Source organism: Lagenorhynchus albirostris, chromosome 20 (genome assembly GCF_949774975.1).
Source record: "Lagenorhynchus albirostris chromosome 20, mLagAlb1.1, whole genome shotgun sequence".
Lineage (NCBI taxonomy): Eukaryota > Metazoa > Chordata > Mammalia > Artiodactyla > Delphinidae > Lagenorhynchus > Lagenorhynchus albirostris.
Window position 1 is genome coordinate 56899330 of NC_083114.1, and position 25409 is coordinate 56924738.

At 38.2% G+C, this 25409-nt stretch overlaps 1 protein-coding gene across 3 annotated transcripts in view; it reads right to left on the bottom strand.

Moving 5' to 3' along the window:
- The window catches only part of KCNJ2 (potassium inwardly rectifying channel subfamily J member 2), a 544067-nt gene that overhangs the window by 227114 nt on the left and 291544 nt on the right, over positions 1–25409 (bottom strand). For all 3 annotated transcript variants that reach the window (XM_060133887.1, XM_060133889.1, XM_060133886.1), the window contains exon 4: positions 6840–6946. The gene's annotated coding sequence lies outside the window, so the exon portion shown is untranslated. The remainder of the gene's footprint in view (positions 1–6839; positions 6947–25409) is intronic.

A 25409-nucleotide genomic window follows, 5' to 3' on the forward strand; every position in this document is an offset into this window, starting at 1 on the left:
ATCTTTGGACACGTGTGTTTTCAGGACCAAGGACTACTAAAAACTTTTTTAAAAAAGTGTTTTTCCCAATCATGTCTTTTACTGGACTTAAATATTCCATGATAGGAAATGAATTGAAAAAGAATATCAAAATGTTCTATTTTCCTTCTCTTGTAACTTAAACCTGAAGTGTGAACTGTGTTCATCGTTTTCCAAGAAGGGGCACACATGGTATCAATCTGAGTCATGGGAAAGGCACTGTAGTGCTTCAAAAACTTAATAAAACTAAAATAATGTCAGGATAGATGAAGAAATCAGAAAATGCACACCCATTTCAAATGGGAAAATTAATATTTGTTTAATAAAACGAGTAGTTCTTGTCTTTCATATAAAAATTATATTGATAACGCTGCATAGTAAATGCCATTAATTTGATAGAGGTTTAATCAAGTGTCTCTATTTTTCCATGGACTAGATACTCTCCTCATCTTTAAAATATCAGTTAACTTAAAATTATATTCATTGAAAAACCATTTCCCAGAAATTTTATATTTAATCAAATGAGCATGCATTTAATTGGGTGCTCGTATATTGGACCTATATGGGTCCAAGAAAAGCCATTCCACTGAAAAGAAAAGTCTGCTGCCTACTTTTTACCTTCTCATGAACTGAACCTACAATATATTCCCCTCCCCATCCCCTGCTCCTGTTTGAACTACATGAGCCTGTCTATTTAAACACAGAGAGGGGATGACTAAAATGTCACACCAATCCAAGAAATTAATCCACCCTATAATATTCAACCTATCAACAGGGCTTAAGGACAGTTTATCAACAGCATTATAGTGTCTTTGATTTATGGTGTTTACTGCAGAGTCTGAGCTGCTGCCCTGGAAAATATTTCCTCCATAAAGTATGACTAACAATATATACCCGTCTCTCTCTTTTGCACCATTCACTCTTGTACCCTAAGTAGACAAAGTGCTTTTGGTAATAGTGCAAGATCTCTGAAAAGATCTGTATGGAACTTAGCCAATTTCACATGCTTTGTTAGTTTCTTAACTTGTTGACAGTGCATATGATTAAAACATAGATTATAAAGATGGGCTTAGTGGTGATTAATGACATAGGAATCACAGATGCTTTTAGTGTTTCTTTTCATACCATTCCAAGCCCTTTAAACATATTTTCTACTTTAATGGACTAGCTATCCCACCCACAGTAAGGTACACAGAGTTTTAAAATTCTTCTTCCTCTGAATCGTTAACATGGAACTATTCCCTAGTGGAAAGTTGGAGTTGAAGTGAAAGAAGTCAATTATTGTCTTGCTTTGATAAGGCTTGTGTTAGCATCAAAACATGCACACGCGCGCGCGCGCGCGCACACACACACACACGCACTTTACCCCCTACTTACTCATTAACCTTGGCTGTACTGTGACCTCCTTGGGGAAAAGTATCATATTATATCCCCACAATATTTAGGATAATATCTGTTCCATTGTTGAAATGATAATATATTTATTGACAAAATATACGCATAATAGATGTACTTTTTGTGCATAACCATAACTAAAAACGTAGACTAAAACATTCTTGACTAAACTATTCTGAAGTCTTCTGCCAAAACCTTGAAATTCAATCTATATAAATTTGACTTTAGGAGATCATTGCTATCCTCATTGTTATTCACAGATCAATTCTGAGACTCTAAAAACAGCCAATGCTAATGGGATGCTAATCCAACAGACTGAACAATTAAAAGTGTTAATGACAGGATTAGAATAATTTTTTTTTCTATTATTATTATTTCATGCCTGAAATATTCGGTGCTTGGGTTTCTGTTTCTATAAGTGGCACAAAAAGAAAGAGTCTTTATAGCAGATCCTAAAATGACTGTGTGGATTTCAAAGAATGTTTTCCAATGGAAAGAAAGTGTAAATCTTTTACGTCGTTGAGTGCTGAAACAGCTTATTGATCAACGTCAACAGGTGGAGCCAGGACAAATGGCCCTAATCTGTGCCTTTGTAAATACATTAACCACCAGGAGACAATTGTTCCAAGGAATCAAGAAAATTCATATGAGTTTCTGTGTTCAGTCCTTCAGAGTCCCAGCCTATAAGCCAGAAAGTCGAAGGGGATCTTCTATGGTATATTTCAAAAGTCTAGGTTATATATTTTGCCTGGAACTACTTACAGAGAACTACGAATGCCATTTTTAGAAAATAACTGTGGTTACTTGGGCCAGTGTCAAGGTAACACTTTCCAAAATACAACGACCAGGAAGATTTGCACGTCTCAAAGATATCTGAAGTTGATGGAGTCTGTGGTTACTTAAAGATCAGCTGCTCTTATTGGATTAAGTAAGAACTGGGCTGTGATCTGGGCACACAGATTGTGGATGTTCGGAATGCACTCATTTCTTTCCCATGATCTAACATCCCATGATTTCTGACCTCTCCCCAACCCAGTCATTCTTCCCCGGGAAATAGGTTGTTTGTCCTTTTAAAACTGTCACCTACAATTGCATATTGTTCTCTGGATGTTGACTGACAAGCACAGGAAACAGTGACATTATTACTGTCTACTATTTAATGGATCACATATTATATATAATTAGTACAGAATAGGTCAAGTCTTTACTAAGCAGTCGATAAGTGTTAGTCATTATTAGCATCCTTATGCGCTCCCCACGGCTGTTGCTTAGCTGTTGAATCAACCTTTTAAACATGAGGCGCACTGTCAAATACAACCTCTACTTTGAGCTTCTAGCTTCATTTTTGTTCGTTTATTTATTTTGTTTGCTTGTTTGGTGGTGTGAGGGGAGGATGATTTGTCTTCTTGAACTACTCTCAATTCATTCTTTCCCTAAAATCTGTATTTCACCCGTTGATTCTTTGAACACAAAGGGCAGAATTTCTTATTTATCTTTCCTAACTTGAAAATATAGACCAAGCAATCCAAATGTTTAAAATTACTTACTATCTTGATTTTATAAAGTACCACATAAGCTTTACAGCATTAATTCATGAATCTTCCAAGTGAATAGGCATTTTGTGTGTGTGTTTTCTTATGGATTCCTCCATAATACTAAGCATAAGTCTGATAAGTTATATCGTATGCTTAACAGCTTTTATGAGCATGGAAATAGTGGGGGAGTTATAGAAGGAGACCTTGACAAATGAACCAAGAGAGTGAAGAGAATTCCCTACCATGAAGTCCTTCAGATAAATAACAGATTCTCAGACTCCTGGATAAAATTTTCCTGAGCAGAGACTTACAGTATAAGAAACTGAGATGGCCACATTTTAGAAACAGATTTTTTTCAAGATATAGGAAAATTTTTTCAATTCTATTAAAATCAGAGTAAAAGCGTTCAGGACATTCTCCTCTTTGATTTCCCTGTATGCCTTCAAAATTCTTTTCTTACTGTCTTTTTCATGGATGTATTATTTAATCCATTCTCTGGAGTAAACTGAATTTATCAAGGGATTTTTCTCCTCTATAACAGAGAGAAGGGCTTGCATTTATTGAACAGAACAAGTATAAATGCTAATGCTCACAAACAGAAAAATTAACAAAACACAGGTCATGGAGATCATGACAACAGGTCTTCTGATGTCCATCAGAAATCACTTAACAGGAAACTGAAAAACAGTGGCTTAAATAAATTGGGAGGTTATTTTTCTCTCATACAGCAAGCACACAATGCCACTGAGGATGCAGCCTTCTTCTAGCCTCCACTGCACCACCTCTTGCCCTTTCCAATTGGTTTTCCGATCCAAGGGGAAAAGCAAAAAGAAATCTTCAGCTGAGTCAGCCCCCTTACAGAGAGCATCCTGCACGCCCTAATTCAAGGGATTTCTACTTTTATTTCATTGACTGAAGCTTAATCATGTGATCATCTCCAGCTCCAAGTGAAGCTGGGAAATGTAGTTTTTAAGGTACACCTATATCACCTCCACCTAAATGAGGTAATGTTAATAAAATGTCAGGGGACAATGGGAGAGAAGATGTATCTCTTACCTATTACCTTTCTTCCATATTTACATTAATAAGACCCTTTAATTTTCCTAGAAACTGCTACAGAGACTGCCCTTTTCTTGAGCACGAGAGCAATTGCGGAATCTACTTTTCAATCTACTTAGCCCTAGAGGTTGATCTGCTACTGGATACTGAGCTTCAAAGGACTGTCAAATATTCTTTTTTTTTTTTTTTTTTTTTGTGGTACGCGGGCCTCTCACTGTTGTGGCCCCTCCCGTGGCGGAGCACAGGCTCCGGACGCGCAGGCTCAGCGGCCATGGCTCACGGGCCCAGCCGCTCCGCGGCACGTGGGATCCTCCCGGACCGGGGCACGAACCCGCGTACCCTGAATCGGCAGGCGGACTCCCAACCACTGTGCCACCAGGGAAGCCCCAAATATTCTTTTTTAAAGAAGTACACGGTAAAGCACTTGTCATTTCACAAACATTTAAATCACAAAATAAAAGCCACTCACATGCACTGTAAGATTATTCCATAATATATTGCTCACTTTCTGCAATCTCTTTCCTTCTGCTCCTGGTTAATCATTAAAATGTCAACTCTCTGTGACCACAGTTTTTCAGCTAATAAATATATGTGGAAGTTGTAAAAATCAATAAACAGAAACCTCAATTAAAATAGAGTTGGGATGCCAGAAGGGGGAAGCTCTCATGCCCAAAAGGAAGAAGAAAGACTCCTCTTCTTGCCTGGCAAGCGTTCAGCCAATGAGAGACTCTCGCAATCAGTCAATGAAAAGCCACTACTTCGAACTCTTAGTTCCTCCAATGGATTCTTTGTTTACTAAAACCTTCCCAACTCCCTTTCATCCTTTTTAAAAGTGTTCTCCTCTCCTTGCTCATGGCAGGCCGTGGTGCCAGACCCCCAACTGCAATTCCTTGTTGATCCTGAATAAACCCCCTTTTTGGCTGGAGACATAACTGGCCATCTATTTGCTGAAGGTCAGAAAAGCAAGTTAAAAAACAGATTTTCTCAATGACACAGAGATTCTGCTAGCCTTTCATTAACCTGTTTTGTCCACATAACACAAAGGTCCACATTTATATAATTTTAAGGTACAACGTGCACAACTCTTCAGAATCACAAAGGCCATCTAGTCAACGCCTCATCCAAAGTACCTAGCATTTAGAGAATCCCAGCCTCCTTCTCTAATATTTCCCCATTTGATGTGCTTGCTACTTGAAGAGGCAGAGAATTACAGTTGAGATGCTTCGTAATGGATGTTCGTCCTCTATTATAAACAACTGTTACTCTATAACATTCAACCACTGGCCTTGCTTCTATTTATATACCGGGCATTTAAATGAACTAAATCCACATATTCACATGATAGGAGATCACGTAGAGAATTACCTTCTCTGAGTGAGGACTATTGTCTAAATGTCTATATTGTTTATATATGCTCAAGTTTAAGGGTTGTACATCCTGCACAGAGTTTTAACTTGTCCTTTACCAACCTTAAGAAAAAGCTATAAGTCTTTGTTCTTGTGGCAAAGAACACGATGTTGAAACATCATTATTTGTAATATCTCAGGCCCAGAAATACAGTGGAAAGTAGGAATTAAAAGCCATGTGAGTGTATTTTTCCTTAATAAACTATCTTCATCTCTACTCTCCCCATATTTCAGGCCTACCTACTCCATGACATTTATTATGTGTAAATTTTTCCCTTTATCTGAACTTCTCGACTTAAGATGCTACTTAACAATGGAAAATATGTCTCAGGAAAATAGAGGAATCATACACTTTGGCTTTCCTCTACCACCATTTCTCATTTGTATCAACAACATAACACAGGCCATAAATTTGGAGATAAGTTTGTCTCTGTATTACCTATGTATTTAGGAGAAAACCTTATCTTTTCCACTGATATTCAGTATTACGAAGCAAAAAATGGTCCCTCCAGAGTCTCTGGATTCTGTTTTTCTGTGACACAGCGCCCACACTTTCCCTGATGGAACCTGCCCTCCTGGCCACGAACTGCAGTCACTGAAGTAATCTTCTTACAGACTAAATTCTAGAACAGATGGCCCAGGCAAGTATAAAGTTCAGCTGCCCATTCCATAACAACTGTGCCGCTTTAAATGATTAGGAAAATTGCGGCAGCCAGGAAATGTTTATTGTTTTGGAAAGAGGGTGGGTCAGGATGGGATTTCACTTTCACTCTTTCCTAGAGGAAAATATTCATCCAACAGATTTTATGTGACATATCAGAACCACAGTCTCCACTTGCCAACTGTCAAGACATCCGATGGTTAAGGCAACTGGGAAAGGCAGCAAGAAAATAAACTGACTGCCAGCCAAGCAAATGCCAATTATAGTTTGTTTTAAATGCGCCAGGAAGGATGGCCAGAGGCCAGCGGCATGGGGGATGGACAAGGGTTGCTTAAAGGGCACATAGCAAAGGCTATGGCCTGTGAAATTCCAAAGAGACGTGATTGGCATGGTGACACAGATGGAGGGAGTGGCCGTGATTTCTCAAAGATGACTTCAACGCTGTGCCAAGCAAACTGCTCTTTGATTTGTGGTTCAAAGCCTCTCCGTAGGATGGGAATTGTGGGACATGGAGAATGATTTATTCGAAGTTTTAACATGATTTTAATCAGGAGAGTCACCATGTGCTTTGTCGATGGGCAATCCAAACCACACTTGCAGAAGTCGAGAAAAAATAAGGGTTTCCTCCAGTGTGATCAATTCTCTGGATCAGAGTAAAATGAAGTTACTGCTTACTTCAAAAAGCAACCTGTATCTGGTTGCCTCCAAGTAGACTCAAGTAATTGTGTTACATGAAGTAGTAGACACCCAAAGGGTCTTTCTTACCTGGATGTTGACTTTTCTTCATCAAAGAGAATGTAAGGTTATTTGGTTATGTAGGGGAAGAAAAACAATTTTTCCTCTACCCTCCTAGATTCTTGACTGAGATCCCCCTGTAATAAAAGATAAACAGGAGAAAAACAGATAAATGTTTAATAATAGGTACAGGAAAATTTAGTAGCTCTCAGAAATGGTCCATGCCATCATCTTAAATACCATCTCCAGCTAAAGACAAAGGAAGATGTTGGGCTGGGAAGAGCCACGTTTTTAAGGCAAAGCACAATAAACAAAGGTATGGTTGTTTTGTAGATTAGGTTGTTGCCTTTTCCACTGATAAGAGTTTCTACAGATTTAGTCATCCTCTCCCTGGTACAGAGAAGGAGATACCCTTACAAATGGAGATTTCCCTTATAAATGTAAATCACCCTTACACAAGGGTAACTTCTACTTGGTTTTCAGAGCTTCTCTGGTGTCTGCTGTTCTTTACAAATAATAAGAGGCATATTTTGGGGTGAAAAATTCTGCTCTTTTTCAGCTAGCATGTTGGAATTAGATGGTTTAAATTGACTCATGCATTCACCTAGATGTATTCTATTAAGTGATCATATTTCATTAAACAATAAACTCCCCTTACTTGGGGGGGAGGCAGTTGTAATGTAGGCATGACAGGTAGAGAATGTTGCATCTAGAAATATGAAATAGAAAAATTCTTTAAATTGCTTTTTGGGTGAATTATTATATTGCCAATGTTTGCAAAATTTTAAAATGGAAGGTTAGCCTCAAAGTAGAAATCTAATCATGTGTACAGAAATGTACTTTATTGAGTCCCTATTATTAAGTAAACTCCAATGGAATATACTAATAAGTTCTCCAAATAAGTGAATTTCATTTTCAGAAATATATGCACTTCTGAAATTTGAATATAAAATAAATTTTCATAGATTAAGCTATGTGATGTTTCACAAGAAATAAGATAAAAGCAAGCAATCATGACCATGTAACTGAGAGAATTCTGCTTGCTCAAGGTATTTTTGTACAAAGGAAATAAAAGCTTCCTCTTTAATCCTCTTCAATACAGTCAGAATGATGTGGATACACAAAAGGTCAGAGATACAAGTCACGGGGCTCTCAACTGTGCTAGGCATGGCACAGAATAGACCAGGAGTTCTCACCCTTGGCCACTCATCACAACCATCGGGGGAGATTTAAACAGTATTGATGCCTGGCGCCCAAGTACAGAGATTCTGACTTAATTGATCTTAAGTGTGTCATGGGCGGGCACTTTTGAAAGCTCTCCAGGTGATTCCAAAGTGCAATCACCAATGAGAATCGCTGGTCTAAGACAAAGATGTCACAAAAAAAGAAAACTACGGACGAATATCACTGATGAACATAGATGCAAAAATCCTCAACAAAATACTAGCAAACAGAATCCAACAGCACATTAAAAGGATCATACACCAAGATCAAGGGGGGTTTATCCCAGGAATACAAGGATGCTTCAATATACTCAAATCAATCAATGTGGTAAACCATATTAACAAACTGAAGGAGAAAAACCATATGATCATCTCAGCTGATGCAGAGAAAGCTTTCGACAAAATTCAACACCCATTTATGATAAAAACCCTCCAGAAAGTAGGCATAGAGGGAACTTACCTCAACATAATAAAGGCCATATATGACAAACCCACAGCCAGCATTGTCCTCAATGGTGAAAAACTAAAACCATTTCTACTAAGATCAGGAACAAGACAAGGTTGCCCACTCTCACCACTATTATTCAACATAATTTGGGAAGTTTTAGCCACAAGAAGCAGAGAAGAAAAAGAAATAAAAGGAATCCAAATCAGAAAAGAAGAAGTAAAGCTGTCACTGTTTGCAGATGACATGATACTATACATAGAGAATCCTAAAGTTGCTACCGGAAAACTACTAGAGTTAATCAATGAATTTGGTAAAGTAGCAGGATACAAAATTAATGCACAGAAATCTCTTGCATTCCTATACACTAATGATGAAATATATGAAAGTGAAATTAAGAAAACACTCCCATTTACCACTGCAACAAAAAGAATAAAATACCTAGGAATAAACCTACCTAAGGAGACAAAAGACCTATACGCAGAAAATTATAAGACACTGATGAAAGAAATTAAAGATGATACAAATAGATGGAGAGATATACCATGTTCTTGGATTGGAAGAATCAACATTGTGAAAATGACTCTACTACCCAAAGCAATCTACAGATTCAATGCAATCTCTATCAAACTACCAATGGCATTTTTCACAGAACTAGAACAAAAAATTTCACAATTTGTATGGAAACACAAAAGACCCCGAATAGACAAAGCAATCTTGAGAAAGAAAAACGGAGCTGGAGGAATCAGGCTCCCTGACTTCAGACTATACTACAAAGCTACAGTAATCAAGACAGTATGGTACTGGCACAAAAACAGAAATATAGATCAATGGAACAGGAAAGAAAGCCCAGAGATAAACCCACACACATATGGTCACCTTATCTTTGATAAGGAGGCAAGAATATACAGTGGAGAAAAGACAGCCTCTTCAATAAGTGGTGCTGGGAAAACTGGACAGCTACATGCAAAAGAATGAAATTAGAACACTCCCTAACACCATACACAAAAGTAAACTCAAAATGGATTAAAGATCTAAATGTAAGACCAGACACTATGAAACTCTTAGAGGAAAACATAGGCAGAACACTCTATGACATCAATCACAGCAAGATCCTCTTTGCTCCACCTCCTAGAGAAATGGAAATAAAAACAAAAATAAACAAATGGGACCTAATGAAACGTAAAAGCTTTTGCACAGCAAAGGAAACCATAAACAACACGAAAAGACAACCCTTAGAATGGGAGAAATTATTTGCAAATGAAGCCACTGACAAAGGACTAATCTCCAAAATTTACAAGCAGCTCATGCAGCACAATATCAAAAAAACAAACAACCCAATCCAAAAATGGCAGAAGACCTAAATAGATATTTCTCCAAGGAAGATATACAGATTGCCAACAAACACATGAAAGAATGCTCAACATCATTAATCATTAGAGAAATGCAAATCAAAACTACAATGCGATATCATCTCATACCAGTCAGAATGGCCATCATCAAAAAATCTACAAACAATAAATGCTGGAGATGGAGAGAGTGTGGAGAAAAGGGAACCCTCATACACTGTTGGTGGGAATGTAAATTGATACAGCCACTATGGAGAACAGTATGGAGGTTCCTTAAAAAACTAAAAATAGAACTACCATATGACCCAGCAATCCCACTACTGGGCATATACCCTGAGAAAACCATAATTCAAAAAGAGTCATGTACCACGATGTTCATTGCAGCTCTATTTACAATAGCCAGGACAGGGAAGCAACCTAAGTGTCCATCGACAGACGAATGGATAAAGAAGCTGTGGCACATATATACAATGGAATATTACTCAGCCATAAAAAGAAACGAAACTGAGTTATTTGTAGAGAGGTGGATGGATCTAGAGTCTGTCATACAGAGTGAAGTAAGTCAGAAAAAGAAAAACAAATACAGTATGCTAACACATATATATGGAATCTAAGAAGAAAAAAAAAAGTGGTTTTGAAGAACCTAGGGGCAAGATGGGAATAAAGACGCAGACCTACTAGAGAATGGACTTGAGGACACAGGGAGGAGGAAGTGTAAGCTGGGACAAAGTGAGAGAGTGGTAGTGTATATATTGACATATATACACTACCAAATGTAAAATAGATAGCTAGTGGGAAGCAGTCACACAGCAGAGGGATATCAGCTCAGTGCTTTGTGACCAGCTAGAAGGGTGGGATAGGGAGGGTGGGAGGGAGGGAGATGCAAGAGGGAAGAGATATGGGGATATATGTATATGTATAACTGATTCACTTTGTTATAAAGCAGAAACTAACACACCATTGTAAAGCAATTATACTCCAATAAATATGTTTTTAAAATACTATATATATAAGAATATATAAGATAATAATAAGATATCTCATATGATTATATATTACAATTTTTTTTAAAAAAAGAGTCACTGGTCTAGATTGATCCAGTGATTCTTAAACTTCTCTGGTCAGAAGGGTCCCCAAGAAGCTTGTTAAGAAGTGTGTCTAATCAACTACCCAGGTGATTTGCATTCAGATGGTCCTTGGGTCACGTTTTGGGGAAAAAAAAGAAAAACTTTCTTTACTTAGTTTGTTTAAGCCCTGGGCTTGTCACCTAGAGATACCGACTTCAGCTATGTAAGAGTTAACTCAGAGTATATAATTCTTAATTTTGGCAGTTCCCAATATCTGTGGAAACAAAACCTTTCACAGAAGCTTCTATACAATTGTGCTGCCACATGCAATGCCAAGGGCAATTCCAAATTCCCATAAGTCAGAGAAATCTCAAGCCAAGGGGAAAAAAAAGTCTAAATAATGCAGTAGATTACGCTCAGAAATACACTAAAGGTCAAGGAATTCAAGAAGAATCTCTTCTTTTTTTGGATTTTTTGTTTTCACATACAACATTTTATCTTTAAATATTCACTATGTCTGTGACCCAGCAACTGGTATTGATCCTAGAGAAATAAAAACATGTATCCCCCAAAAGACTTGCACAAGAATGTTTTCAGCAATTTTACTTATAATAACAAAACACTGGAAATAACCGAACTGTCTATCAGCAGGTGAATGGGGACATAAATTGTGGTATATGGACACAGTGAAAGACTGCCAAGCCAAAAAATTAAAATGAAAAAGAAATGTACATGCAACTGACAGGCAAAATAATGTGGATGAGTCTCAAAAACATTATGTTGATGAGGGAAGTAGGAGACAAAAGAGAACATATATGGATCCATTTATGTAAAATTCTGGAATAGACAGAATTAATCTGTGGTGACAGAGGTCAGAGCAATGCTGCCTCAGTGAAGGATTGACCAAAAGGTAGCAAGAGAAAATTGTTCTGGGAAGATGGGAACATTCTACATCTTGACCAGGATGGTGGTAACACACATATATGAAGTTGTCATGGAAAAGTATTTAAAGAGCTACAAAAGCAACCTGTTGCCCTTAAAAGTAGGCATTAACTTTCCAAAGACATGTTTATTGATTTTCCAAACACTTTGCTTTAGCAAAAAAAAAAAGGCATATAAGACCAGGTGGAAAGCCAAGTGTTTCCTTGGTCAGTCCTTCTTATCTAGGCAGTCTGATAGCTAAATTATTACATTAAAAAAAAAATCTTCAGAGAGGTTTTTCACCTCAGAAAAATTAGCCCAGACTACGAGCATTAGCCTAGACTATGAAGCAACTAGTCCAATCCTCTTCCTTTAGAGATGGGGAAACTCAAGCCCTCAATGATTTGCTCAGAAGCATCTCAAAAGTCACTGATGTTGCTTTCTGTATCCAGTTCTTGTGGCAATATATCTACCACTCCTTCTAATGCAGAGATCTCATCTGGTTTACATTAATGGTCAGGAATATCTAGCTAATGCCTTAAACATATGTCTTATCAAATCATGCATACTCATGAAATATCTTCACTATGTCATCTTTAAAAATAATCTCATTGTTTTTCTCCATGTGGTGATTAGTGACTAGCTCACAAATTTAAACTCACACTACAACTTAAATATATAGAGAAAATCTCTCTCATAATTGTGTGCATCACTAATCTGGCCTTCTTCCTTCACTTCATCTCATAGTTAGGAAGAAAAATAGAACTAATGTATAATTGGATGACTCAAAGTAAATCTTACAGTGGTTCTTAGTTTCCCTTTTAAAAATGCTTGATTTCTCACAAGACCTCATAAGGACAAAAACAAGAGGAGATAATAAGAGCTTATTTTAAATATCTATATAAAGAATGTTGTAAATTTTATACACACACATATTGCATGTCAGAAGAATTATGTCAGTCTTTTTGTGTGCATACATTCTATATCTCTATTTCCTCACACGAATAGATATCCTAAGTGAACTAGAATGAAAAACCTTATAAATAGCAAGATAAAAGAGGAAAAGGATCCCATTCATAATTTCAAAAAATTTTACTCATAATACAAACTAATTTAATTAGTTATACAACACTCAGAGCCTATTGTTTTCCAGGCATAAGACTTCACAGTGCAGATAAACAAGGTCCTTGTCCTCTGCATTTGGGTTCGGGTGGAAGATACATGCAAGCTGACAAGCATTTACAAAGTATTGTGGTACCTCTAAGTTGAAGGAAATACTTAGTGCTTTGAGAACAACAAGGAGAGGTCCCTAACTCCTGTGGGGAGAAGTCTGACCTCTTAGGAGGAGACCGAGGGGAGAATTGAGTGAAAAATAAGGAAACCGTGGATGTCCTGAGGAATCAAAATCAGCTGAGTGTGCAAGGATATAGGGAAGGTGGGAAAGGAAGGGAGGAAGAGGTTAAGAGATTTCTCTGGTTAAGGCCAGAGAAATCAGAAGAGTTGATAATGCAAGGGGGGGGTTAGCGATGTTACACATCTTCGGGGATGTCATTCTGTCAGAAGTGGGAAGCCCTCAGAATAGAAGATTTAAGCATGAGAGTTTTATGAGAATGTCTGTGAAAGAGCACTCTACATGTCATCTTTAAAAATATCTCAAATCAAGAAACTTCACCAGCATCAGAGAGGACTCCTCATGACCCGTGTCATTACCTTTCCCCCTTTTACAGCAAAGAGTAGTTTTGCATGATTTTTACTTATAAGGAGTATCATACAGCATGTACACTCTTGGGCTTCACTTCTGTCACTCAAAATTATGTTTTGAGATTCATCTATACTGTTGCATGTGTTTTTAAATCACTTAGTTCCTTTTATTCTAGTGTGTCTAGAGACCACAATTATACTGTTGATGACTGGGTAGTTTTCACTTCATAGTTGCTTTTCAATACTATTCATTTTGGTTCTTTTAATTAAAAAAAAATCAACCTTGAATTTCATAATGTGTATAAATTCAAAAGTTTCCCAAATTTATCATGTTAGATTTGGAACTAGTCAAGTGTATAATCCTATTTCATCCGAATGAGATAGCATCATATTTCTGTTTTCGATTGAACCATAAAGCTTAATTAAAATTAATAAACTTAAATATTCTTGTATCCTCATTTATAGTAAAAGTGATATTGAAATGCGACCCAGGTACCTAGTAAAACAACCATTGTTAATATTACTGAATCAAATAACACATTCTTCAACATAATTACTGTGGACCGAATCAATTCTAAATAAATTACATAGTATTCTACACAAAATGATCTATAGGTACAGTGAGAGAGAGATTATTGATAATTACTGAAGAAAAATGAAACAAGTTGTGAAATTTAATTTTTTAGGCTTTCAATCTTTGGCATACACTTGTCCTAACAAGGGATGAGAGTTTTTCAATCAAATTTTGATGCTGGAAATACTAACTCCAGTACATGAGGCGTTTATGTTTTTATTTCCTGGGCATATTTACTTTCTGCACTGGGAGCAAAAGTTTAACTCAAAATCATTAACTGTGAAACTATTATGTGTCAGGATCTGAGGGGGGTCAATGTATGGAAGTATGCTGAAAAGGTTTGCGTTTTACCAATACCCTCTGGATCTGTGAGATCATTCCTTCCTCCCTCCCTCCCTCCCTTCCTTCCATTCTTTATTTCTTTTTCTTTCCTCTTTCTTTTCTTTCTTTATTTTAATTCAAAGGGAAGATTGTTGCCCCAGTGAGTACATTTTGGGCTCCTGGGGCTAAAGTTGCTAGAAAGCCATCATTAGCGTTTCTAAAACTATAGAGATCCTTTCATTCCTGGAAGCCAAATAGAATGACCAGTTAAATGGAGGTCTAACTTAAACGAAGTGTAACAACCCCACAAGGTTGCAATGGGTTTTCTTCATGAATGAGAAATCACTTGCACACCCATTCCCACAAGAGAAATAGAAGAGCCTCCCAGCAACACACAAAATTACACTCACATGAAAGATGGTCTCTCTTAGAATTTGGTTTTAGCATTTCCACATTTTAGACTGGAAAAGGGCAGGGCTTTCAAGTCACATTTTGCAGTCATTTTAGAATATTAGGGCTGTTCTAGCAAGGTTCCAATGACTATTTTACAGTAGCTTTCACCTCTACAGTGACCATCAAAATGAATATAGATATTGAGATTTGCATAATATAAATTTTCTTATTAAAAGGTTTTGAAATACCGTTTATGCTGCTCTGAATCTGAATGTCGTCCCATTCAACAATATTAAGAACAAAATCAGGAACGCTGTGTGGTTTGTCAGAAGTTCCTTTTTAGAAAAATCCAGGCACAAATTATACGGTTTTTTCAGAGTCCTCATTCTTGAATTCATTCATCAATATGTATTAAACATATACTGTTGGTATTGTATGAAAATATATAGCTCTCTATAAAAAATACTCCCACAAGACATATTCTTGTAAAGTGGTAGGTGGTTTTCTTGAACAGATCCCTTATGTATCAAGATTAGATATAAGAATTTTAAGATTATTTGCCAAAGAGAAATATATTAGCCAATGTCTTATCTTTTCAGTAATACACTTTGCACGGTTATTATATACATATTAGGGTTCTGATAAATTTATATATATATATATATATATATATATATATATACACATAGGGAATTTTAATTCAGTGGAATCTAGGTCCTTAAAATCTGTTGCTAAAAGAACATCTAATCTTCATTAAAGTGTTTATTCCTGGACTCCCATTCTTTGTTTGTGAGTGTTAGTCACAACTATTTGCACTTGACATAATTTAATGACAGTTTGCCATGATAATAGCCAGGCTCTTTTTCTGTTTCCGAGACACACCAAAGAGGGAAAAAAACAAGTTGGTTCAATCCTAGCCAGGCATCATTCAATGTCTTACCGTATTATCACCCCTTTATTTTATTTTATTTTTTAAAATTTTGTTTTACATTGGAGCATAGTTGATAAAACAATGTTGTGTTAGTTTCAGGTGTACAGCAAAGTGATTCAGTTATACATATACATGTATCTATTCTTTTTCAAATTCTTTTCCCATTTTAAAGTCATTGGATGGCTTAAAGTTTCTTTTAGAAATTTCCCTTCAAGTCCCCAAAGGCCTTTCTATCAAAATAGTGAGAGGCAGCGGGTGCCGCCTCACGTGAAGTGAGAATTTTAGGAATCTCTGAAGTGGTGGAAAAGTTCCTGGGGAGAGGGAGAGAAAAACTGGGAGAGAGTAGACTTCCTGGCAATCTGCAAAACAAATGGAGTGTTTTCCTTTCTCGTTTTAGGGCTAACACTTTAACTAAGGGTTAGTGCCACTTGTGATCCCAGTTATTCCTGTACTTGGCATTCTGTGATTTCCTCATTCCATTTTCTTACTTAAAATTGAAAAAAAAAATGTAACCACCAGAGGGCAGAAGATATTACCTTTCAAAGTGTAATCACCCTAAGCAAACTTCCAAGGTGGAAATGCGTGGCTATGCAGGGCAGCCTTTTGGTGCCTCTCTGTGCCCTTCCACGTGGAACCTTTTAGAGTATCTCTGAGTCTCCATCAGCAGTATTACCTCTGCTGCTTGCCAGATAGCGTTCCTTGACAAATAGATATTACACCATTCTTTACCTTCTACTTTCATCAAATTAAGCTATTCCTTATCTCTTGGCTTGGGTCACCTGGAGTTCAAAGAAAGAGTGAATTATTCTAAAGGTCTTTAGGCTGTATCCCTATACCTTCAGGGCATTTCTCGACCTAAAATACAGGAGCAAGCGTTTGAAACGATATTTGCGCATGCTCACAGCTAACTGAATTCCTCCCTGTCTCCCTTTCCTGGTTCCTTTATTTATGAACATCCTCACCTCAGTTTCTATGACTTCACTTTTTTTTTTTTTTTTTGCTTTAACTGGCCCACCATAGTTGTATTAATTTTTTGGACTTAGCGACCCAGCCCACATGGCGACCAGCTTGGAAATCCTTACCTATGTTGCCCGGCTGCTCCAAACAGACTCACATTCCCAGGTTCAAGAACCTCCTCTAGAGCCTTGAACACCTGCATCTAGGGGAGCCGTACCTTATCTAATGTAGGATGCCGCCCTTACCAGGCACTGGACTCTTTACAGACTTGAACGTGGCATGCACGTTGTTATCGGTGGCCCACCTCACTCGAAACCCTTTCGGTCCTGTATTTACGGCAATTGTCTTTAGGCAAACGGCAAGGCTGAGGGACCTGAAAAGCTTCTTCCTGTCTCCTTTTGAGGGTACTCGCCCTTGAATCTACGTTTCTGATTTCCTGTCACATGATCATGACACTATCCAGGCGGTGGCAGACATGGGCCCCTCCCTCTCCCGTCACCACCATCAAGGCTCACTGTGTTCATATTCCGTTTCGAGATGTGATGGTTTCTGCCTCTAGTACTTTCTTCTATTTCTTAGTACATCAGTGCTCTGGAGGAGGGTGGTAAATTGAGGCTCTACTGGCTGCTACCTCATGGCACCTTAGAGATGCTATGGAATCACAAAAAGTCACAAACCTTCTTTGAGCTTCAACGTTCTTTCTTGTAAAATTCGGATAATCCAAGTACTTATCTCATGAGTGGGTGAGGATTATGTAAGTTCAGTAAATTGGCTGAACTCAATAAAATGCAATTAGGAAAGAGCCTTTAACCTTATCCAGGGGATCTTCCTTATTTCTTCCTTACATGTATTGACATTTATCTCGAAGAACAGTATTATATTTGTGGTTGTTAGAAATTCCCATCCAGTGTGAAACAAAAGCAAACGAACGAATGAACATATAAATACCTGCCACCACCCCCCCCCGCCCCCAAACACACACATACATAATAATTCAGGCCTAGTCTGGGATTTGTTATTGTTAAGCAAACCTGTAACCATGCCAACCCTATTTAACCCAGAGTAACTCCATTTTTAGCTGTTTTACATTTAAACTCCTAAGAAAAATGTCATTTCCATAAACGTTTCTGCAACTAGAAACATTTAGAATCTAGAGGATTATGTAGCATCACCATATAACACATCATCTCTAATCCAGATACTTTTAAGGATGATAAGTAGTAGAAAAATTACAATGAGACATTACTATAACCCAGGACTGTCCCACATAAACTAAGAATGTGGACCTTCTAGGTTTAAATGGAGGTCTCAGAATAATATTCAGCTATGAATATTAAAAACCCACCCAACAGTAGCTTTAAAAATAGGAGAAAATTTCATCTGCTTTTCTTTATCAATTAATTTTTAAACCCCCTCCTTGAAATTTTGCTGTCCGTGGCTGATAATGTGGATACATGATAGTAGGTCCCAGGCTCCTCCCTGGTCCAAAATGGTTGCTTGTGCTCCAGCCATCGGGCTTGTGTTGGAAAGAATAAAGACATGTTGCCTTTTCCCTTTAAAATCATATCACAGGAATTGCACAATGCAAGTTTGCCAGAACTAGTTACAATACCACGTCTAGATATAAGGAAGGGATTCTTTGGCTATAAAAAAAAGAAAGATGATATCGGTGGAAACTAACATTTTCTGCCACCGTGACATTTAGAATTATATATGCAAATGGACCAGACATCTATTCAACATCACACAAAAATTATCAGATAAGGAAGTTTAATTTGATTCTTTCATCACTTCATTTTCAACATTTGCTCCGACCTTTTTTTGCTATTTTCATCTAGTGAGCACTCAGTAAGTGGTAACTACTATTGAACTATGGTCCTTTTTGTTCCAGAAGCTTGAAATACTTGTGCTGAGAGAAACTAAAACAAAAAGGGCAACAAAGAAGCACACACACACACACAACACAAACAGAGCTCATGATGTATCCTAGGCTCCAGGGATAAGCCTTGGACTTTATTTGGAAGTTACAGATGGTATATGCTTTGGTTACAAGGAGAAGGGGGCAGGCGATCCAAACGGGAGCAATGACAAGAGCAGAGGTATAAAAGCAAAAGTGAGGCCAATGGGAGAAAATAACCAACTCGGAGCACCCGGGGACTTGTTAAGGAGGAGTGGAGGTGGAGGTGAAAGAAATGCTTGGAGACAGCAAGTCTTTGATTCTCCCACACATACCTGTTGACAGAGCTTTCGCATTTATCTACATAAATCATGCAACCATTTGTGCTCATTCGGGGCACAGAGATGGAGAGAAATACTTTCTCAAACATCTGAATGCCTGAGAAGATTCCTAATGTTTTTAACCAACAGATCTCTGTACCCATTATTATACAAATGACCTTGGGGACCCTCATCTTCTGCAAATTCTTCAAGGAAAACATTCCGGGTCTCCTGTTTGGGGCGACTTAAATGTCTTCGAAGAAGAGTTCTGAGGCGAAGGAAAAGGATGACAGTGTTTTTGAGATCGAGCTCGGATTCTCCTGTGCCTTTGCCGGGTAGTTGTTCAGATCAAGCATATTTTGTAAAGGAGAACGTCTCAAGAGGAGCCTGGATGTGCTGGTTTTGTAGAGGAAGCAAACAGGAGTAACTCCCACGGTGGATAAGAATAGTTACTTCAGTCCTCTCTTGCCTCTCTTCTTGCCAAAACTAGGCAGCTCCAAGAAATAAAGACATTTAAAAAACACAAATAGAGACTTCTCTTTTTATTTTCCCTGCTTCTTTACATCTGAAGTGCAATCCCATCTTTTCCTTTCCCAAGTAGTTGAAGTGCTATGTGCATACGTGAATAAATCCAGCTTGATATTTTGGGTCACTCGCATCAGAAACAGGAGAAATGAACCCAAAGGCTTACAGACTTTCAAGTCATGCTTGTGTCCACTATGAATATAGGTCTCTATCTGGTTTTGATTGCTTTCAGTCCACAAAAGGTGGTCACGTTCCTTTCTCAATGGATCATATACTCTACCAGGTAAGACCTCCCAGGAATTCGCCACCAAAAAAAGTCAAGAGTGAAATGTCAACCTCAAGGAATCTCTAATAAGAGATTATAATTCTCTGCCATAGATCAAATAAAAGTTGGTCGTTGGACCCATTGCATTCCACCTGCCATTTTGATGAATTACGGCCCATATCCTCTTCTTTCCCTGGTTTAAGGCGAATTTTATTAAGAAATATTGTAATATTTTAATTCTTAGGGGCTTATTTGTTGTCCAAGAGGCAATGGTAGCAGTTTGCTTTCTAAATGCAAAATAGTTCAAGGAAGGAATAAGCATGTTATTGCTCGGTTTTAAAATAAAGACATTATTTTGACTCCTCTCTTCAAAGACAATTATTTTGCAAGAAAGGTCCTTAATGAGGAGTGAATTAGCCCTAAAAAAATGTTATGCACGGAAAGGCAGTAAACCCTCAGTGTTTTCTTTTATGTGTTAGTTCAAGATATTTCACTTCCTCCTATTGAATTGTCACCTAAGCCAGCCTTAGAGTAGAAGTAGAAAATACCTGCGTTTTAAAAACTGTATTTGGATTTCTCTTTGCGTGCAAAATTCGGAGACCTTTATTTTAAATAAGCAAAATGAAATGAAAATAGTTAATGAATATTAGCCCACTTTCAAGCACAATATATACGAAATACTGGGATAGAATGACCTCCCTAAGAGAACTCAGCTGAATTCTCAAACTGCCCAGTTACACGGCAGAGTTTGCTGAAATGGCAGTGCACATCAGCTTTGCATATTATTTTCGATTGCCCTACACACACACACACACACACGCAAACACACAAAGCGACTTCCACAATATCCTCTGGGGTAATTGAACATCTGACATTTTCAATGGATTTTGAAGCATTTGTATTTCGGATTGAGAGATATAGAAAGTACCGCTTACAGAAGGAAGAGAAATACAGGCATGGGAAGGGAACGGGAGTGGAGCCTGTGTCTTTGGTCTCTAAAGGAATATCCTTTATTCTCACCGAGAAGCTGGATTTGGAAATGAGTGCTTTTAACAAAAGGGGTGTGGGGTGTCAACAAGAGTCTTAAGGATATTAACTAAATACATCTACATCAGCTGCTACTATAGTGAGGCAATAAATATTCCAGCTTATGCCAGACACCACGGTTCTGGCTTCCCTTTGGTGCTATCTTCATGTCTTTCTGATTTTACTTAACTGTTGAGAAAAGAAGATGATTTACCTGACCTTGACTGTTTGGGAAATAAAGATTCTGATAAAGACAGAAGTGGAAGAGGTTCCTTGGTTTGATGTCAACAGATGACGCTGGCAGCCAAGTCCTTTAAAGAGGAAAATCTGGGCTGGGAGTGGCTTATTAACTTAACGTTTTTCCCTTGAGTATAACTCCCAGCACACTTTCCTGACCGTGGCAATTTGCCAGTTCAACAGCGATGTTTGCCATCCAGCTTCTTTTGAATTTACCATAATGCATTCTGTCAGAGCCAATATATAGGTCACTTTTCCCCTGTTCTCTTTCATTTCACAGGAAACTACCATCAAATACAAATATACTTGCAGGATATTAAACATCACTTTTACTTAGCCCAAGATTTCAGAGTCTGAGAGGAACATGGAAAGGCTTTTTGACTCATTGAGTCGAGTTGAGTCAGAGAACCCTGTGGTAAAGGCTGACAAACATGTTGCATATTGAGGATTCTGTTTTTATTTTTTCTCTAGCTGAGGATATATCAATATGCTGAAGCATTTTAAGGGTTTGAATTGCTCAATATTTATTTGAGATGTGACTAGAAGCTACAAGTTGATTATGAAGCCAGGAAGAGTAGAACAGGAACATTTATTGAGCTGAATATGTTGGCGGCAACTCAACCCACAAGAGGCAGATAAAAATAAGTGAAAATAAACAATTAGTAATGTGTGTCATTTAGCTCACAAATGCAGTGCATGTCTTCTTGAGCTGAATATGAAACATTCTATAACCGACTATACACATATCAGCTCAGAAAGGCAATATCAGTTTTCTAAGGCTGAATATTATGTACACCCAAAGTAAGTGTATAGTGGAAAGAAATAATCTTTTAACTATTCTTTGGGTAGAAAGGACCCTGAGATGTCTCTGAGGCGTGAGATCCTATTCTTCCAAAAATTATGACACTGATAATACTTTAGGCATCTTAAAAAAGAGAAAACATAAGAGACTCTTCTTTCAATGGTGGAGATGTTCTCCTGTCTCAACATGTCTCATAATGAGACATACTATAATATAATAGCAATTTAAGAAGACTCAAAAAGCACCATGGAAATCTAACTTTGCTGAAAGAAATGGAAGGTGACCTGAAGAAGGAGACAGGGGTCAAGCGTAATTGGCTGAGATGGACCTCATGCTTTCTGGGAAAATAGAAGGCCATGTTTTCCCTGTGTCTGCAATTGCAAGTTGCTGAAAAAAATGATGTTATAGGAAATAGCATGTAGATGTAGTGACCCTGACTATCACCCAGGGGTGAGGTCTTCATCCAGTCATGCAGAAGGAAAAAATATAGAGAAGCAAGAGCCTCAGGCAAAGCAGTGTTTCCTTCAGAGCCTGTGGTACCCAATGGGAGAAAATACCCAACTCAGAGCAGAGGGTTCCAATTAAGGAGAAGTGGAGGTGGAGGTGAAAAGAATGTGTGGAGAGAGCACACTTTGACTCCACATGCAAACAAAGAAATTTAGACACAGACCTTACACCCTTCACAAAAATTAACTGAAAATGGGTCATACATCTAAACGTGAAATGAAAAACTACAAAGCTCCTAGAAGATAACATAGGAGAAAACGTGGATGACTTTGGGTATGGTGATGCCTTTCTAGATACAACACCAAAGACACAATCCATGAAAGAAATAATCAATAAGTTGAACTTTATTAAAACTTCTGCTCTGCAAAAGACACTGTCAAGAGAATTAGAAGACAAGCTACAGAGAAAATATTCACAGAAGACACATCTGATAAGGGACTGTTATCCAAAATACACACAGAACTCTTAAAACTCAACAATAAGGAACAAAAAAAACTTGATTAAAAAATGGGCCAAAGAGCTGAAGAGACGAATCACCAAAGAAGCTATTCAGAGGGCAAATAAGCACACGAAAAGATGCTCCACATCATATGTTATCAGGGAGATGCTAAATAAAACAACAATGACATTCCACTGCGTATCTATTAGAATGGTCGAAATCTGGAATACTGACAACATCAGATGCTCATGAGGATGTGGAGCAACTGGAACTCTCATACACCGTCAGTGGGAATGCAGAATGGTTCAGCCACTTTGGAAAAAGTTTATCGATTTCTTATGAAACAACCATGCTCTTACCCTACAGTCCAACAATCACACTTCTTGGCATTCACCCAAAGAAGATGAAAACTTATGTGCACACAAAAACCTGCATATGGATATTTATAGCAGCTTTATTCATTATTGTTAAAACCAAGATGCCCTGCAGTGGGTGAGTGAATATAATGGTATATTATTCAGAGCTAAAAGCAAATGAGCTATGAAGCCATGAAGAGACACAGAGGAACTTTAAATGCATATTATCAATACAAGTGAAAGAAGCCAATCTGAAAAAGCTACATGCTGTAGGATTTCAACTCTATGATATTCTGAAAAAGGCAAAACTATGGAGACAATTTAAAAAAAATCACTGATTGCCAGGGTTTCGGGTGGGGTGGGGTGAAGACTAGGTAGAGCACAGAGAATATTAGGGCAGTGAAAACACTCTATATAACATTATAATGACGGATCTGTGTAATGATACTTTTGTCCAAACCCACAAAATGTACAACATGAAGAGTGAACCCTAAGTTAAACTATAGACTTTGGGTGATTATGATATATCAGTATAGGTGCACCCTTCATAAAAAATGTACCGTTTTGGTGAGTGATGTTCATAATGGGGGAGAGTATGTGTGTGTGTGGGCAGGGGTACATGAGAAATCTCTGTGCTTTCCCCTCAAACCTAGAGCTGCTTTTTTTAAAAAAAGAGCAAACATTTTCATTAGTAATTCTTATCTTAGATGTACAAAAATGATAATTATTTGAGGTCTCCAGCACATTATGTATTTATACGTACATATATAAATTAAGTGCCTCACTTTCTGACAGCTTAAAAAGCTGGTTGAAAAAAATAGTCAACAAATTATGTCGTAAGGATTCTTAACTGTAGACTAAAGGGTGCCCTTTTCAAAAGACAAGTGATAAAACTTCTATTTTCAGCCAGGATCCCAGAGGATAGTTCTGAGATGACTCCTGGTTGGTTTATGTTAAAGTGCATTGTTTTAAATGATTCTTTCTTTACCAAACGATTCTTTCTGTAAATAATAAGTATAGTCTTGGGAGGATTCCTTTTTCTCCTTTTACTTAACATACCATATTTGTATTGAGCTTTTCAAACCCCCAGGATTGACAAACCAACAATTATAAAGTACTTTAGAGGCATGGAATATAATTAGAATATATATTTTAACTGAAGATTATAATAACACTTTCTTTTTATTCAAGCTGATATCAGCACTTTATGTATCAATAAATTCCCATACAAATACAGAGCTCCTCCATGTTTGAGTCTCCATCAGACACAAACTTTCCTGAATCCATTATCTTTTCTCTAACTAATTCATGAGGTCTGATATCCTAACTATTAAGTATCCTTAAGAAAAGCAATGGAAATGTTTGGAGAGTTAAAGTTATTTCAACCACCAAAGCTCTTTCAGAAGCCTTTATCAGCTGTAATAGCCAGTCTCTCTAAATGTGTCTATTTCATTCTGCATTACCAGCAATCCTTATACAATATACCTCCTCTCCTCTGGTAATATTCTCTTCTGTGTGAATTAATTTCATATGTGGCAGCAGAATACAAAAATACAAGAATAACAACTTTTATTACGTGTTCACTAAGCAAGCATGTTACATATAGTATCTTAGGTAAGCCTCATGAGAAAGGAAGGAAGGAAGGAAGGAAGGAGGGAAGGAGGGAGGGAGGGAGGGAGGGAGGGAGGGAGGGAGGAAGGAGGGAAGGAAGGAAGGAAGGAAGGAAGGAAGGAAGGAAGGAAGGAAGGAAGGAGGGAAGGAGGGAGGGAGGGAGGGAAGGAGGGAGGGAGGGAGGGAGGAAGGAAGGAAGGAAGGAGGGAAGGAGGGAGGGAGGGAGGAAGGAGGGAAGGAGGGAGGGAGGGAGGGAGGGAGGGAGGAAGGAAGGAAGGAAGGAAGGAAGGAAGGAAGGAGGGAGGGAGGGAGGGAAGGAGGGAGGGAAGGAGGGAGGAGGGAGGGAGGAAGGAAGGAAGGAAGGAAGGAGGGAGGGAGGGAGGGAGGGAGGGAGGGAGGAAGGAAGGAAGGAAGGAAGGAAGGAGGGAGGGAGGGAGGGAGGAGGGAAGGAAGGAAGGAAGGAAGGAAGGAAGGAAGGAGGGAGGGAGGGAGGGAGGGAAGGAAGGAAGGAAGGAAGGAGGGAGGGAGGGAGGGAGGGAGGGAGGGAGGGAGGGAGGGAGGGAGGAAGGAGGGAGGGAGGGAGGGAGGAGGGAGGGAGGGAGGAGGGAAGGAGGGAGGGAGGGAGGGAGGGAGGGAGGAAGGAAGGAAGGAAGGAAGGAAGGAAGGAAGGAAGGAAGAAAAGAAAAGAAAGAAAAAAAGGGAGTTTTTTTCCCACTGCTTTTTTGTTTGTTTG